Source organism: Oryctolagus cuniculus, chromosome 16 (genome assembly GCF_964237555.1).
Source record: "Oryctolagus cuniculus chromosome 16, mOryCun1.1, whole genome shotgun sequence".
Taxonomy (NCBI): Eukaryota; Metazoa; Chordata; class Mammalia; order Lagomorpha; family Leporidae; genus Oryctolagus; species Oryctolagus cuniculus.
Window position 1 is genome coordinate 7,314,989 of NC_091447.1, and position 15,508 is coordinate 7,330,496.

Below are 15,508 nucleotides of genomic sequence, written 5' to 3' on the forward strand. Positions count from 1 at the left end.
TCTTCAAAGGTAGAGCAGTGGAGAGGGGGAGAGTCAGGGAGAGAGAGAGATCTGCGGGTTCACCCCTGAAATGGCTGCAACAGCTTGTGCTGGGCCAGGCTGAAGCCAGGAGCCAGGAGCTCCATCAGGAAGTCGGATCAGAAACACAGCAGCTGGGACCTGTACCACACCATCCGATGTGGATGCTGGTGTCATAGGCAGCAACTTAATCTACTGTGTCCTGATGCTGGCCACTCCCCTCACATTTTAAAAGGAACTAGTCAATCTGCAACAGCATTTATGTACTGCATTTGTGATGCTCGTACAGCACCAGGAGCTGGTGTAGATCACCACTATGATAATTCCTATCCTAGAAAATGTGGCAGTGACCCAGGATGGGGTCAGCCTCTGTGACGACATGAAAAGCCACCCCCTGAGACACTGGCGCCCCATCTGGCACCCATTCATGTCCTGGCTGCTTTCCTTCTGATCCATTCTTTGCTCATTGCCCGGGAAAAGAGCAAAAAGTGGCCAAGTGTTCACCTGCTCTGACTTCATAAGGACCAGCACTAATGAAATACAAATTCATGCCAGTCCCTGCAGAACTGCCATTGGTCCCTTTCTTGCTCTGACCTCATCAGGAGCCCTATGGTGACTGAAGTCCACACATCTATATATGCAGCTCCCTGGCCCAGCTTTTTGTGCACCTTACCCTGAAGGTATTTTAGTGACCTGCATAACTTGGACTCATCATTCTAGCATTTCTGCTTGTTGGTGTTGGTGTGCTATTTTGTTTCTTGTTCTATTTTGTTTATTCTTTCCCCCAGTTTGTTTTTTCCACCCATTTATTGTTTGCCCCATTTTGTCTTTTTTTGCAATTTTTTTTTTTTTTATTTTTTGCTTCACGCATCTGTAGCTAGACAGCGCGGCTAGATGTCTGAGTGTTAGTGTAGCTATTTAGTGTTTGTTGTTTTGGAGTTATTAACTTTTTATTATTTTCTGTATTGGTTAGATAGGACTTAGTCTTGCCACCATGTGCTAGGGTAGTTAGTGTAGCAAGTGTGGTACCATAGTCAGATCAGCAGGTAGTCCCCTTGTTGTCCCTTTGTTAGTTATTGTAGTTAGGGTTGCTCCTTAGTTAGTGTACATGGACAGGACTATTGGACAGAGTAGTGCAGAGAGCGTAGTTAGGGACACCAGCCTGGAAGCCGTGAGGACCTGGATTCCAATCGCCAGCTCTTAGCCTGAGCTCCAGTTGCTGTCAGCCCTGGGCCGGGGCAGCTTTGGCATGGTGGTGCTGGCCCGCCAGGCGTCCAGCCAGCGGCACGTAGCTGTGAAGCTCTTCCATTTACACACCAGTGACCCGTTCGGCACCAGGTGAGTGACGCAAGAGGCCAGCATCATGCAGCTCCTGAGGCACCTGAATATCGTGCAGCTGCTGGAGGTGGGTCGTGTCGGCCATTACCACTGCCTGGTGATGGAGCTGGTGGACGGGGGCGACCTCTACCAGCATGTGATGAGCCGGGGCAGCCTGCCAGAGCCCAAGGTCATGGTCATGTTTGACCAAGTCCTGGCGGCCGTGGGCCACTGCCACGCACAGCGGGTGGCGCACAGGGACCTCAAGCTGGGGAACCTGCTGCTGGACTCTCAGCTCAACGTGAAGCTGGCAGACTATGGGCTCAGCTGCCATCTGCCCGAGGGCGAGCTGGTGCAGGGCTTCCGCGGGACCCCGGAGTACCGCTCCCCGGAGGAGTTCCAGCTGGAGCCCTACGACCCCTTTGCTTCAGATATGTGGAGCCTGGGGGTCATCCTCTTTGCCATGCTGGCGGGGGCCATGCCCTTCAGCGGGAAGGACTTGCGGAGCTGTGTGACTGCATCCAGAGGGGGAGCTACAAGCTCCTGTGTGCGGCCAGCCCAGCCCTGGAGGAGCTCCTGAGCTCACTCCTCAGCCCGGACCTTTTGGACAGGGTACAGCGGAAATCCTTCACTAGCAATGGTGGTTGGAGGGAGCCAAGGGCGAGGAGGTGACTGTGGTGCAGCCCCTGGGGGTTCCCAAGGACCCAGAGCCCCAGGAGTACCTGGCGGGCCTAGGTCTTCTGCCAGACACTGGAGCCTCAGTGCCATGTGGCCCTGGGGGATCCAGCCTGATGTCCCTTCAGCTGGACTCACAGAGCCTTGAGCAGGTGCAGCCCTGTTGGCAGGGCGAACTTCTGGTCACAGCCTTGTTGCACAGCCTCACCATTGTGTGGGGCTCCCTTGCACACGCAGCCTTGAGAAATCCCGAGTGTACCTGCCCTTCTCACATGGCAGTCCCTGTCATCTCTGTGCCTCAGAGAGTCAATGCCCAAGCCTGAGTCCGAGTCAGAGCTTGATCAGAGTTGGAGCCGAGGCCCATGCTAGAGCTGGATCCTGCCATTGCCACCCCCGTGCTTGCCTCTCCACTCCCTAGACAGCTGCAAAAGGAGAGTAGCCCTAGTGCCAGTCCAGCCCCTGTGTCCATCTCTGTGGCCGGCCCTTCCACCCCTGCCCCAAGAGCAGTCTGCACCTGCTGGTGCCAGAGGTCCCAGCAGCTGAACCGGATGGGGAGAGGGGATGGGAGAGGTTTCTTATTTTAAAACTCTGTCTTTCAAATCTGAAGGTAAAATAGATGCTCTCCATACAGATCACAGCCCTTTTGCTGTTCTCCCTCATCCTGGCACAAAATCAGGGCTGCATGTGCTCCAGCTTGAGCAGGTGGTCAGGCCATTCTTGGAGAGCCCCTGGGAAGTTACAGGGATAAGTGACTTCAGAGACATCTCAAGGTCACCCCCAGCATGACAAATGGTTCACCCTCCCTCTGGCAATATGATCTGCTGTGGGCTCTCACATCAGTCTCCAAAGCATGTGTATCTCAGCTGCAAGGGTGCTGTGTTTCCTCTTAGCTCATTCCTGAATGTCTTTACCTTCCACATTGATCCACTGGATTCCTCTTCCTTATGTACAATTTCCACTGGAGATTTCTTCCCACTGTTCCCTGTGAATACATTTCCTTCACTTTTTTTCTGCTATTTTCCCCTCTTCTAAAGCTGTGCATCTGTTGCCTTGGAATCTCCCTGAAACAATATAATTTTTAAATCTTTTTACTTGAAAAAAATTAACAGAGATACAAAAATTATATGTATTTATAAGCTAATATATTTTGTTAAAGGTATAATATTCAATCAGTATAAATATATTTATCCTTTCAAGTGCTTAACATCTGTTTGTAGTGAAAACATCCAAAAAATCCTATCTTAGGTTTTTTTTATTGATGGAAACATACAGTAAATTAACATTAACTATCTTCACCCTACTGTCAATCAAACCCAAGAACTTCTTACTCCTATCTAGATACAATCTAGCACTCATTAATCCATCTCTCCCAATCAATTACTCTCTACTTTCCTACTTATCTCTGCTAACCACAATCATAATTTTAGCTTCTCAGGATACAAAGCAGACTTATAGCATGGCAAATGCACTAAATAGCACTCTGGCCTCAGAATCAGCCCTTAAGGCAATCAGATCTGGCTAAAAAGCCCATAAGAGTTTCTCAGGCATGGAAAGCCAAGATACTGTGGCCAAAAATGACCTAAATGAAAGATCTCTGTGAGTGAGATCCCAGTGTAAAGAACAGGCCATCAAAGAAGGAGGTACCTTTCTCTGAAGGGAGGAGAGAACTTCCACTTTGATTATGGCCTTGTCTAAATAAGGTCAGAGTTTGTGAACTCAAGAGGATTTCATATCCTTGGCAGCTCATGACAAGAGCCTCGGGTGATTACTGACGTCATAAATAAGAGTGTCAATTGTTAAATCAACAATGGGAGTCACTGTGCACTTATTCTCCATGTAGGATCTCTGTCCTTAATGTGTTGTGCTATGCAAATTACCGGTAAAACTAGCATTCAAACAGAACTTTAATACTTCGTGTGTCTGTGTGGGTGCAATCTGTTGAAATCTTTACTTAGTATATACTAAATTGATCTTCTGTATATAAAGATAATTAAAAATGAATCTCAATGAAGAATGGGATGGGAGAGGGAGTAGGAGATGGGATGGTTTGTGGGTGGGAGGGTGGTTATGGGGGGAAAATCCGTTATAATCCAAAAGTTGTACTTTTGAAATTTATATTTATTAAATAAAAGTTTAAAAAAATAGCTTCTATGATATCATCCTTGTGATTATTCCAGAACTATTCACAATATCCAGGAAATGAAAATAACCTAAATGTCCATCAGCTGATTAATGGAGAGTAAATGTGGTACATTCCCACAATGGAATGTTGCTCAGTCATTAAAAGGATGAATTCGTAATTTTCAATGAAACTGGATGTCATTATGTTACGTGAAAGAAGCCAAAATTGGAAAGAGAAACAGCATCATTTTTAATCTTATAGAAATAACTTTATAAGTGTTGATGCTAAGAAAACAAAACAGTAATAAATTGAGCACAACTTTTAAGCCATGGAAATAAAGTTCTTCTTAAACTTTACAGGCAGTCTTTTCATGGAAAATCAAAACAAATGTTCCTGCCTCCACTGGACAATCAAGTCTAATTTAAGCTGTCAAGTAACTCATTGGGATTTCTGAGCCTCCCTCCCTTAACGATAGATGTGTGCCCATCCTCAGCAGAGGGACACAGACTGCAGGCAGAGGAAGACACCCCTTCCCTTGCATTTCTCTATCTCCTTCTTGTTTCTGTTCTCTAATCCTTCATGGTGAAAGCCTACACTCACCCACTTTTTCCAGGGAACTTAAGTCACATGTTATGGGGTCATCTATTTATTTTTTAAAATCTTTCCCTACAGAAGAGTTACCTCTTGATCAATTCACCAATAAAATGTCAATGCATAATTTGCCCAAGTCTGCATCATTCTGCAAGGCCAGATTCACATAAGGCCCAATACTGTCAAACTCCAGTCTATACACTCATTTCATGTGAAGACTTTTATTGGTTTTCTACTTTGCCCAAGCACCCATAGCCTTTATAATTGTTCATATGAACTCAGAAAATGTTTTACCCCGATTACTTCCATTTTGCCTGTCTTATCACCAAAAACTGCCTGTAGGAAGCCATAATTCAGTACAAGGAGAATAGGGATGCAGAGCAGATGGAAAAGGATTAGCGTTGCACCTTGCTTTACCACACTCTGGCTTCAGGAGCTTGGGCAAGTTATTTCCTGTCTTTGCAGCTAATGTCCTCACCTGGGAAATGTGTCTAATACCTGAAGGATTGCTGGAGTGAGGATTTTTTTTTTTTACAGGCAGAGTGGACAATGAGAGAGAGAGAGACAGAGAGAAAGGTCCTCCTTTGCCGTTGGTTCACCCTCCAATGGCCGCCGCGGCCAGCTCACTTCGCTGATCTGAAGGCAGGAGCCAGGTGCTTATCCTGGTCTCCCATGGGGTGCAGGGCCCTAGCACTTAGGCCATCCTCCACTGCACTCCCGGGCCACAGCAGAGAGCTGGCCTGGAAGAGGGGCAACCGGGACAGAATCCGGTGCCCCGACCGGGACTAGAACCCAGTGTGCCGGCGCTGCCAGGTGGAGGATTAGCCTATTGAGCTACGGCGCTGGCCCTGGAGTGAGGACTTTGAGATGTGAGGGGACAGAGCCTGTAGAAGGTAAATGCTCATCATTGTTAGCCATGCAGTTGGACCTCATGCTGCCTTCAAGCATGAAGCATGCAATAACTCTCATTTGCAAATCTTATTATCAATAGGACACCGAGATATTTCACTTGGTTGAAAACTGATTATATGTTTATTTAAATATGGTTCTAACACAAAACTAATTAAAAAATGAATATGCTCAATGTTGTGTTTTTAATGCTTTTGAATTACGTGTTTTCATTTAAGTGAAAGGCACTGAGACAGATAAACAGCGGCAGACAGACACGGAGAGATCTTCTATCTGCTGATTCATTCCTCAAATGCTCATAACAGGCCAGGGCTGGGTCAGGCCAAAGCCAGGAGCCAGGAACTCAATTCAAGTCTCCCAGGTGGCTGGCAGGAGCCCAAGTATATGTGCTGTCTCCCAAGGTGCACATTAGCAGGAACATGGGTTTTAAGTGAATCTAGAACTCACACCAGGCACTCAGATATAGGATATGGATGTTAAAGTTGTGTCTTCACTGCTGGGCCAAACACTGCCCAACCAACAAAGTTCTTTTAGTGATTTCGTGTATCCCCTGATTAGCAGCTCTTCAAGATATAGAGATGCACACATTTTAAAATGTTAAACAAAATTTGCTTTTAGGCACATTCTTCCAGATAGACATGTTTTAGCTCTGTTACTCCCCAATATTAACTTCAAAATGAGAAATAGAAGATATTAGCCTGGATCTCAAAAACATGTCAGTAACATTAATAGATTTCTGTCTAGAAAATATTGATGAAAAAATACTGAGGCCATTGTGTGGTTACTATGAAATAAAAGTAAATATTTAATTGTGTGTGGTATGTACTGTATAAATTATATAGACTATAAAGTTATGGAAACTAATATATGTGAAGGAAAAGCAATATTGCACCAATGAAGCATACTATTTGTACCTCATTAACTGGAAGTAGTGAAAATTCCTATGAAAGAAGAATTACTCCATGAATGAAAATCTCATGAGAAATTGAAATCCAGTGGTCTGAGGTCACTGAAAAATCTAAGCAATATGTTATATGTTTTGAAATAAAAATTTCATTATAAAACATAATATAAGGATATTCTATACCGGGTTTCACTTCACCTCTTCAATGGGAACTTTTTAAGAGCTGTTCAAACTGGAATTTCAACAATGTTTTGATAAAACGTATTTTGTCACAAAAACCTTCTGACTTAACAGTTTGTAATTATTGATATAGTTTATGCACAGAGAAATTTGAAAACTTGGATAACTATTCTGATAGCAATTCTTCTGCCCAAGTAAAGTTCCTGACAAAAACTGGACCAACCAACCCATGAGTCACATTAAGCTCATCTATTTTCACTTAAGTATAGGCAAATATTGATAAGAAATAGTTTATACAAAAACCTTCCACCTATCTTTACCATAAAAATTTATTTGCCCAGTCTTATCAATTCCATATACAAACTATATTTTTATCCTTTCATGTTTCTCTTTGCAATCACTTCCATATCTGAGTTTTTGTAAAATAACTTCACATTTTTCTGTTAGAATTTTAGGCCTCATGAAATTCAAACTATGTATTATTAGCAGAAGGATAAAAGTTAAGTCCTGCTACAGCTTTTTGTAAATGTCTGACGTTTACACACAAAGCCTAGCTTATATAAAGATCTAATTGCAAGGTAGCACAATGTTGTTTCTTCTATAAACATTCCCTTCCTAACTGCCACAGGTCTCCTTACTATCTTCAAAACAAAAATCCTTTGCCTGATGAATTGATTGTGTGAATTCACTGCAGGAAGCTCAAACTCAATGAGATTTAACAAGAAGGAATTTTTGAGTCTCAGATAGCATGGAACTCAGAGAGGGGTTGGGTTCTGGGTCTGCTCCTTTGGGGTCCCCACCCTACTTCTCAGATTTTCCTAACTGCTGGCATCTTTGTGATTTCCTCAGCTAATTATCCTCAACCTGGTCCCTCTCATGGAATGGAAACCATGGAACATACCCTCTACCATGCACCTTGTTGGAAAAAAGGTAGCTTCTCTTTTCCATGGAACTAGAGAAATGTTCTCCGTGATTCCCACTTGCTTATAATTACCTCCTCCTGAGACAATCAATAGAATGGGGGTGGAATTACTATAATAGACTCATCAATGTCTTGAGGGTGATGCTATGCTATATAATGAACACTGAGAAGTCAGTTGTGTATTTTATGTAACAGATCTGATTTTTGCAAGGTATGGCCCGATTTGCTTGTACACACTCTAAATGTTTACCTGCGGTTTCTGAAATGTGTCTCTCCTCTTTCCCTTTGGTCATTTTTTTTTTTTGGGTCTTCACCTTGTTGATAAAAAATGAGCTTCAAAAAAGGTGTTTGTTTTTATGTGAGAACTGTTAATCAAGTGCTTTCTGTGTGCTAGAGCCAACTGCTTACAAAGATAGATGATAGGACATCAGCTTTTAGAAGGGCCACAAAGTTAGCAATAACTATCATAATGATAACCGCAATAGCCTTTGCTTCCAGCCTTTAGACGGGCCACAAAGTTAGCAATAACTATCATAATGATAGATGCATTAGCCTTTGCTTCTGGAACCTCTAACATTCAGTGTAATAGTGAAAGTCATTCTTTCTTTAAATATTGTTCCACTGTCTTAATTAATTAATTAATAACAATAAGTAATAAAAACTCAAAATCTTGCATGTGGATATGCATATGGGTATGTGAAGTCAACTATACGTAGCTCTGTATTGAAATATTTCATATTTTCTCTTTTTACCTGGGCTCCAGACATAATCCAACAAGTTGCCCCTTGGTTTATTATCCAAGGAAAGGCAGGTGTTCACCAAACAGAATGAGAAAATTAAAAGCAGCCTAACTGCAGAAAGTCCCTTTGAACCACAAGCTTACATTTCTAATGGTTTTACAATCTTCTCAAGCTGTCAATAGAAAAACATGGCTTGACATTGAACACATACCAAGTCGGTAGCGTAACCATTTTATAATGTCTGATTGGTCACTGAAAAAAAAAAGTTCAAAATTCAATCCATGTGATGGAAATGCCACTTAGAAAAAGACCATTCATCCTGCAGTACTTCAGGAGAACTGTGGTTATAGCAGTTGCCATTTCATTCTGCAGCACAAAGGTTTTTACAGAATTACAAATGGAATGGTTCCGAGAACGTTGCATGTGGAGCGTTATTAATATAAATTTCACCATCATAAAATTCACCATTAGAAGAAAAAAACACAATATTACTTTTTCAGCTTTACGGTTTAAAAAAAACTTCCTGTGTTAAATGAAGATTTTCAGGTTTATATATGAGAACCTTAGGAATACCCATTCATAATTCCACAAGGGCATTCATTCATTAAGTTAACTGAAACATATTTAACACTTGCTCTGTTGTTTCTCATGTGGAAAGGATTTACCTAGTCATCTGTCCAACTGACATTTATATTAGTTGTGGAATTTGTATTCTATTTGAGAGTCTATGGGAATATATAAATGGTTAGAGATTGCAGGTTACAGATTACCTTAATGAGAATGGCTGTGTCAAAGGATTAATGTGTTTTCTAACCAAAACAAATAAACAAACCAGTAATTAAAATACATCGAATGATTTTTAAAGTGAAAAACTGAAATGGAAAATCATAAAAAAATTAGATTTCATCCACATTTGGAAGTAAGATTCATTTCACACAACTCATTGCAGTTAAATTTTGGGGCCTGTAAATCTGAACTTCTCTGTGAATTTCAGCTAAATTTCCATTGATCAATTTTGAGAAATCCAAACTCACTGATTTCTTCACCTTCTAGGTTTTTTTCATTGTAGACTAGTACTTTCAAAAGGTCAGAATCAAGAACATAAATTATCACAAAAATCAAAAAACATGAGGTTGAATGGGGGCTAAAGTGAATGTTACTGATAAGAGATCGATTTCTCAGATGTCTTTTATCGCTTTTCCCCATCACTGCATAAAATCAAGAATTCATGCTACCACAAAACTGAAATTCATTCATGTTCTCATCTATACTATAAAGTCAAGGGTGTTTGAGTCACAGCTTGAAATGCTTGTATCCCATATCACAGTGCCTGGTTCCATCCCGTCTCTTCCACTTCTGATCCAGCTTCCTGCTAATGTCCATCCTGGGGAGCATCAGATGATGGCTCAGGTGCTTGGGTCCCTGTCACCCATGTGAGAGACCCAAACTGAGGTTCTGGTTCCTAGCTCTGGCCTGGCCCAGCCCTGGCTTTTGCAGGCATTTGGGAGGGAATCAGCAAATGGAAGACTTCACTTTCTCTCTCTCTGTCTCCCTCCCTCTCTCTCTGTTTCTGTCTCTCCCTGTCTCTCACTGTGTGTCTCTGTCTCTATGTGTCTCTGTCTCTGTCTTTCTCTATCTCTCTGTTTTTCCACCTTTGAAATAAAATGAAATTGAATAAATTTTAAAAATTGAAGTTAAATATTATTCTCTACCTTGATAATTATGGCAATGGCTAGTAATAACTCCCATGAAATACCTGCACAGGTTCAAGGACATAACAGCCATAAGGTCATTTTGAGACCTGGAGATGCAAGTGCTTTATAGCTTCATTAATTTTTTGTAAATTCAATTCCTTAAATGCCAATGTCACACACTTGGGTTTTGAATTTTTTGCTTTATATAGGATTAATTTTTAGAGCAGTTTTAGTTTCACAGAAAGATTGAGCATAAACTTTATAGAATCATCTTACATCTCTTGCTCTTACATGTGCACAACTTCTGCCGCTATCAAACATCCAGCACCAGAGTGGAACATTTGTTCCAATCAACAAGTCTATGTTGTACATCATTTTCACCCAAAGTCTATACTTTATGTTGAGTTCAATATTAGTGTCCTACAGTCTACATTCAAAAGAAAAGATTTATTTATTTGAAAGTTAGAGTTACAGAAAGGAAGAGGGGAAGGAGAGGGAGAGAGAGAGGGAGGGAGACAGAGAGAGAAAGAGAGAGATCCCATCCACTAGTTCACTCCACAGATGGCTGCAACTACCAAAGCTACACCAGGCTGAAGCCAGGAGCCAGAAGCTCCATCCAGATCTCCCATGTGGGTAGCCGTGGGAGGTCCAAGCACTTGGGCCATCTCCTGCTGCTTCGCCAGGCACATTGGCAGGTGGCTTAGTTAGAAGCAAAGCAGCCAGGACACAAACTGGCCCCTGGCTGCCAGCCCCACATCCTACACATGTTGAGAAATCTATGATCACATGTATCCTTCAAGGCAGTGTCACATGAAATAGTGCCACTGCCCTAAAATAGCTCTTTGTCCCACCTGTTCATCCCTCCCTCCAACCAAACCCCAATCAACCACTCAAGTTTTCAATGCTTCCACAATGTTACGTTTTTTAGAATGTTATATAAATGAAGTCACACAGCACATCCTTTGCAGGTCAGCTTTCTTTCCCTGAGCCATATACAGTTAACTTTCCTCACAACTTGATAGCTCATGTCTGAATAGTATTTCACACTGGTGGATTCACCCAGTTTATTTTTCCATTAACTTACAGAAGGAAACCTAGATTCATTCAAAGTTTTGGCAATCTGGGCTGGCGCTGTAGTGTAGTAGGTTAAGCCTCTACCTGTAGCACTGGCATCCTATATGGGCGCTGATTCATGTCCTGGCTGCTCCTCTTCCTATACAGCTTTCTGTCTATGACCTGGAAAAGTGGTGGAAGATGGCCAAAGTGGATGGGTCCCTGCACCCGCATGGAAGACCTGGAAGAAGCTCCTGGCTACTGGCTTTTGATCAGCCTAGCTCCGGACATTGCAGCCATTTGGGGAGTGAACCAGCAGATGGAAAACCTTTCTCTGTTTATAGCTCTACCTCTCAAATAAATAAATAAAAATCCATTTTTTAAAAAAGTTTTGACAATTATAATCAAGAAAACATCCATGGGCAGGTTTTTGTGAGGCCACAAGTGTTTAGCTTCCTTAGGTTCATATCAGGAAGTGTGACTGCTGGGTCATATGGTAAGCATATGTTTAATTATCTAAGAAATGTTCAGGTGTATTCCAAGGTGTCTACACCATTTTGCACTCCCAAATGAAATAAATGAGAGTTCTTGTTGCTCCACATCCCTGTTGGCAACTAATAGTATCTATGCTGTAGACTTTGTTCACCCTGGTAAGCAGGTAGTGTGGTGTGTCATAGTTGTTTCCATTTTTGTTTCCCTAATGATGTGCAACATATTTTCCTATGCTCATTTACCATGTTCATGTCTTTTTATGTGAGGTAGCTGTCTGTAAAGAACTTTGGTCTATAATGGATGGGTCTGTTAATTTTTGGGGCTGCTGCTGTGGCGTAGCAGGTAAAGCAGCCGCCTGCAGTGCCAGCATCCCGTATGGGTGCTGGTTCGAGACCCAGCTGCTCCACTTGTTATCCAGCTCTCTTTATGGCCTGAGAAAGCAGTAGAAGATGGCCCAAGTCCTTGGGCCCCTGCACCTATGTGGGAGACCTGGAACAAGCTCCTAGCTCCTGGCTTCAGACGGGCGCAGCTGCAGCCACTATGGCCAATTGGGGATGAACCAGCAGATGGAAGACCCCTCTCTCTCTCTCTCTCTCTCTCTCTCTCTCTCTCTCCTTCTCCTTCTCTGTGTAACTCTTCCAAATAAAAATAATGCTCCTCTTCTGATCCAGCTCTCTGCTGATGGCCTGGAAAAGCAGCAGAAGATGGCCCATGTGGTTGGGATCCTGCACTCATGTTTGACACCCAGAAGGAGTTCCTGAATCCTGGCTTTGGATCGGCCCAAACTCCAGCCCTTGTGGTTATTTAGGAAGTGAACCAGTGGGTGGAAGACCTCTCTCTCTCTCTCTCTCTCTCTTTCTCTCTTCCCCTGTGTCTGTAACTCTGCCTCTCAACTCTCAAGTAAATAAATAAATCTTTAAAAAATGAAAATGACATGATATGAAAAAGTACTTGCTTCTATGAATTTATTTTAAACAACACTTATTTTAAATTCATGATAACTTCCTAACCTGAAGAAAGTTAGGCTACATTAGAAATACATTATATCATGCATATCTTTCTAAGCCAGCCTTAGGGGTAGAGAAATATGAAAAGACATTTTGTTGTTAATCATTGTATACCAAATAAACTAGAACATTTATAATTACTACCTAGTGTAATTTAAATATCTTAATATAATCACATAATAGAATGAAATATCTAATGTTTGCCAATATATATTTTAATTTAGAATAATCATAAAGCTTGAATTCATTTTAAGAAGAAAGAAGCAGATTAATGCAAAATAAAACTGAAGGAGTCGAACAACTACAGGTAGGCAGTTAGAAGCATGAAACTGAATTTCTGACTTTTTGTTAGTCTAATCAGTTGTTTTCATTTTAAATGTAGAATCTTTGAACATAATATATTTCAGTATGAAAGACTTTGGTCTAAAGACATGTTGACATTTCCCATAACATCTTAAAAATACAGCATTTATATTAGTGATATTTTGCTTGATGCACTGAAAAAAAAAACACACAAAAAAGATTCCCTTGAGCTAACTAGGAGGACACAAAAAGCCTCGTACTTTAACCAAATCATATTCCAAATAAAAAAAAAAAGCCTCCTTAGAAAAAGACAAATATACTGTACAGACCATATCTGGGAGTGTGACACGCGCTTATGATTGGAGGAGAAAAGCTCATTCACTGTGCCAGTGAGGCTGACACAGTCTATGGAATGACCACGGTCATGACCATGATGACCACTCCCAAGTGCTCTCTGAACTCACTCAGACCCCTGGAATTCTAAGCCCTAGGTGCATATTCTCAACACATACATCAGTATGTGACAATGGGCATGCACCCTAATTATTTATGCCTATGGAAAATCCCTCTAAAAAACTACTATTACAATTGGACAAACACTGGGAAAACACATGGGTGACAGACAGCCACAGACTTGATTTAAAACCAGGCCAGAAAGGTCAGAGTCCTGTGTGAACAAAGACTAAGGCTGTCTCTGCCTTTCCCACACTGCTCTCTGGAGATCAGGAGGATATAATATTTGGGTTTCCAAATCTTTGCCTTCCAAAGGGAATTTAACATTCATAGAATTCTCAGTAGTAAGTAAGAGCCACCATTTCGCCTCATGGAACACTTTTTCAACAGAGCAGATGCTAAAGATGACATATTTGACTGAGGTCTATCTTAATGTGACACAGTGTGTTCTGAATGTTTGGTTTATAGTGGGAAATACAAGAAAATATTCTAATGAAACACTTATTTTAGATGAAAATTTTTTCACTTTCCCCTTTTCTATTTTCATGATTTTAGCAAGGAAAGAAATATTGTGAGATCTCCTGGAAATGAATATTTGAAGTCAAAATATTATGCTATTTATTTTTCATGTTATGAAATTTTAGAGTTTAATGTCTCATATTTAGAATACTTCCTCAGTGTCTAATTTATACATAGCCTGCATAATACCATGTGAATTTTATAGAAAAAAGAGATACAGATATTACCTTGAAAATATTCCTTCCTTCCTTTTAATACAGAATGCCAGCTTAAAAATTGCACATTTGGTGTGCTTTCTGTGGTATTTCCATCTTTAGCCATCAGAAAATGGCCATGCTTCATTAACAGACGAGCTTTGTTAATTTTTGTAATACATTAAGTAAACTATTTTGCCAGATGTTGTCTTTGAGTATTACTTTAAAGTTTACACTTTAAATTTAGCATAGAAATCAATAGGGTGTGAGTACTCTAGGTAATTAGATCTTAATTTTTGAGAGTAGATCAGGTCTAGGATAAAGCTTCTAAGAAGGGGTTTGTTTTTGCCACAGTTGTCACTCAAGAAGTGACCCATGAGATGGAGCCATGGAAAATCCCTGTATTTCCAGTGATCAGATGTTTTCTAACCCTGTTGACTGACTCATAAAAATGGCTGACTCTGCCACTCCACAGCTGGGGAAGTGGACCCTGAAAGATAGATTTCCTTGTTTTGTTGCTCTGTGTTTTCCCATAAACTCCTCAATGCATTGTGGACTACTCACTGACCTCCGGAGCAAGTGCAGATCGCGTCCAGCATTCAAGGCGAGAAGAAAGAATGCTGCTCCGCGGGATGTGTGATCCCTTCTGGCCCTGCGTGATGGCGAAGCCTCAGATGTTCTCAACTGCGCAGGTTGCCCTAAAGCAGGAGACTGTTCCAGCTACAGCCAAGAGGACCGCGTAGGCTCAGGAGCGCTGCCTTCCCAGACCCGACTCGTTCTTCCCAGGAAACTGGATGGAAAGGGGAAACACCAAAATTAAAAAACAAAAAAACAAACAAAAAACCACACCAGTGAAAAACCGGAAAACATGCTTAAGTGCTGGAGAAGTGAGACTCTGTTGGGAATACAGAAATAGACATCTTAATTACCTGGAACAAGTAAGAGCAAAATATGAGGTACAGCTCCCCAGAAAATCAATGCTCGGTGCGTTTAGCACCTGGGATAACTGCCTTACAAACGGCCCTAGGGCACCGGCCGTTGGAATGCTGAGTTAGGGTGCGCGCTCACCGGTAGCAGTGACTCCATCCGGACAGCGCCATCTACCTGTTGCAGCGCAAACTGCAGTGGAAAAAAATTTCCCAGCCTTGTTCAAACTGGACCACCAAAACAAACTTCTGAAACTATGCAATGTCTATTTGTGTCTAACACATGGCACATTTCGCTTTGGAGTCATCATTTTGTACTTTTACTGTGGCTTCATAACAAGTGCTGCAGGCTGTTTCTAGGTAACGAAAAGGATGTAGACAGTTTGTGAATCGCTATGGGGATCTTACGATCTCACAGAAACACAGCTTCATAAGTTAGTTACTATTTGAAAATTCAGTTTATTTGAATCACTTCCAATAAAATACGGG

At 41.7% G+C, this 15,508-nt stretch overlaps 1 long non-coding RNA gene across 1 annotated transcript in view; it reads right to left on the bottom strand.

Annotated features, from left to right (window-relative positions):
- Nucleotides 1-15,162, bottom strand: part of LOC127487326 (uncharacterized) — a 29,787-nt gene extending 14,625 nt beyond the window's left edge. The window contains exons 1-3 of the long non-coding RNA XR_011383046.1: nt 15,023-15,162; nt 14,662-14,883; nt 2,922-3,071 (exon numbers count right to left, since the gene is read on the bottom strand). This is a non-coding gene — a long non-coding RNA (uncharacterized lncRNA). The remainder of the gene's footprint in view (nt 1-2,921; nt 3,072-14,661; nt 14,884-15,022) is intronic.
- Between the last annotated feature and the right edge of the window lie 346 nt (nt 15,163-15,508).